At 36.0% G+C, this 2500-nt stretch overlaps 1 protein-coding gene across 1 annotated transcript in view; it reads right to left on the reverse strand.

Annotated features, from left to right (window-relative positions):
* The window catches only part of LOC144974370 (uncharacterized), a 147036-nt gene that overhangs the window by 134085 nt on the left and 10451 nt on the right, over nucleotides 1–2500 (reverse strand). The window lies entirely within an intron of this gene.

The raw sequence follows: 2500 nt of genomic DNA on the forward strand, positions 1-2500 counted from the left end.
TAAAACTAACCCCGTGTAGCGTATTAGAATCAATCTTTGTTATGAACTCAAATATTCAGCATATTAGAATCAATCTTTGTTATGAACTCAAATATTCAGCATATTAGAATCAATCTTTGTTATGAACTCAAATATTCAGCATATTAGAATCAATCTTTGTTATGAACTCAAATATTCAGCATATTAGAATCAATCTTTGTTATGAACTCAAATATCCAGCATATTAGAATCAATCTTTGTTATGAACTCAAATGTTCAGCATATTAGAATCAATCTTTGTTATGAACTCAAATGTTCAGCATATTAGAATCAATCTTTGTTATGAACTCAAATATCCAGCATATTAGAATCAATCTTTGTTATGAACTCAAATATCCAGCATATTAGAATCAATCTTTGTTATGAACTCAAATATCCAGCATATTAGAATCAATCTTTGTTATGAACTCAAATATCCAGCATATTAGAATCAATCTTTGTTATGAACTCAAATATCCAGCATATTAGAATCAATCTTTGTTATGAACTCAAATATTCAGCATATTAGAATCAATCTTTGTTATGAACTCAAATATTCAGCATATTAGAATCAATCTTTGTTATGAGCTCAAATATTCAGCGTATTAGAATTAATCTTAGTCATGAATTCAAATATTCAGCATTTAGTTGATTCATTTAGACCGACGTGTACATGTATGCAGGTCTGACATCCGAACCCATTTATGGGCCTGTTTAACATTGTTGTAATGGACGATATTTTGCGTCATTTTTTTTTTTAGATTTCCATTACAACAACGAGCCCATAATGAATTGGGTTATCAGACCTGTAAATAAGTGAACGTCGATTGAGACATAAAACCGCTTTGAGACGGAGAGTAACATTTTAATTTTCTTGTTTCAAAAGTTTGAGAACCATGACGTCATAAGTGACAAGTTTGGAAATCCGAGTCACGGGAATTCCTCGTGCTAAAAATAGATTGGGGGAAATTTTTAAAAGTTGTTGATCCGCATACTGGAATTAATAAAAGATAAAGACCAGCCAAATATATATAAGGCATTGATATGAGAAGGTGTGGAACAAGAAAAACGGCATGCTAAGCACGCGGTGTTTTCTAAATGATTCAATGTAAGTTCGACCTTGCTTACTGTTTTGATATTATTATACTGTTACTTTGCCGCTATGTGCTCTTGTGGTATGGACACTCGCTTTCCGATCGGAAGGTACTAGGTTCGAGCCTCCCGCTCGGCGCATAGTTGGGTCCTTAGAAAAGGCTCATTACTCACATCCTCTCACCGCACTCAGGTGTAAAATGAGTACCTGGCCGTTAACAGCGTTGTCTTTGTCCGAAAGATTGTAATATCGCCTAACAGGCGTCATGTCCCGTCCTACATGTTAAATGTTGCTGTTGACCAGGGACACCTTTTAAAGAGCGTTGAGCACATTTAGTGGATATTGCGCTATATAAAGCTCAATTTTTTAAATATTTTTTTTACTGTTTTTATATTATTCCACTGTTACTTTGCCGCTGTGTGGTCTTGTTGTATGACACTAGCTTTCGGATCGGAAGGTTTTCCTGGATTCGAGCCTCGCTCGGCGCATAGTTGAGTCCTTGGAAAAGGCTCTTTACTCTGCTTTACATTCTCTCACAGTACTCAGGTGTAAAATGAGTACCTGGCCGTTAACAGCGTTGTCACTTCGTTCTATCTATAGATAGAATGAAGTTGACGTCACTCGGGTCTTTGTTATTGAAATTTGCCATCCAAGTTTATGGGTAATTCTCACTTAACTGTATTATCCAGACTATAAAAGTTCACGGTTACACATAGTTTAGTGTGTTGATCCGTTATACTTCCGGATGGCAATGTTGTGAACTTCTTAGCCAAGCGCATACTATCTATAGAACGGTCAAAATTTAAGCCACTTAGCACTTTGTTATTGTTTTTAGACATCCATTTTAATGATTAATTCTCACTAAATTCTACTACATAATCAGAGCTATAAAAAGCGTTTGCGGTTACACATTGCATTGTGGTTTTGGTACGGTACACCCGGCAGGCGGATGTTGTGAGTATTCTACCTAAATGCATAGCATCAAAATCTGGATGTGATTATTATATTTTCATTTCATTTCATTTCTCTCCCAGATTATAATTCTTCTCCGATTTCAGACAGCTTTAATCAGACTACTTGTTTGTTTGTTCGTTTTTTTTTTTTTAATAAACCAAAAAAAAAACAACAAAATGTTCGTTTCAAATCTGCTTGGTTAAAATATTAGGTATCTGTAATGGGGCTATGTGGTCTAGTGGTATGGACACTCGCTTTCGGATCGGATGGTCCTGGGTTCGAGTCCCGCTCTGAGCGACTCATAGTTGAGTCCTTGGAAAAGGCTCTTTACTCACATTTTCTCACCGTACTCAGGTATAAAATGAGTACCTGGCCGTTAACACCGTTGTCTCCGTCGGAATGAAAAATGGTAATATCGCATAACAGGCGTCATGT

Source organism: Berghia stephanieae, chromosome 6 (assembly GCF_034508935.2).
Source record: "Berghia stephanieae isolate SIO BIC M18660-M18661 chromosome 6, UCSD_Bste_1.3, whole genome shotgun sequence".
Classification (NCBI taxonomy): domain Eukaryota; kingdom Metazoa; phylum Mollusca; class Gastropoda; order Nudibranchia; family Aeolidiidae; genus Berghia; species Berghia stephanieae.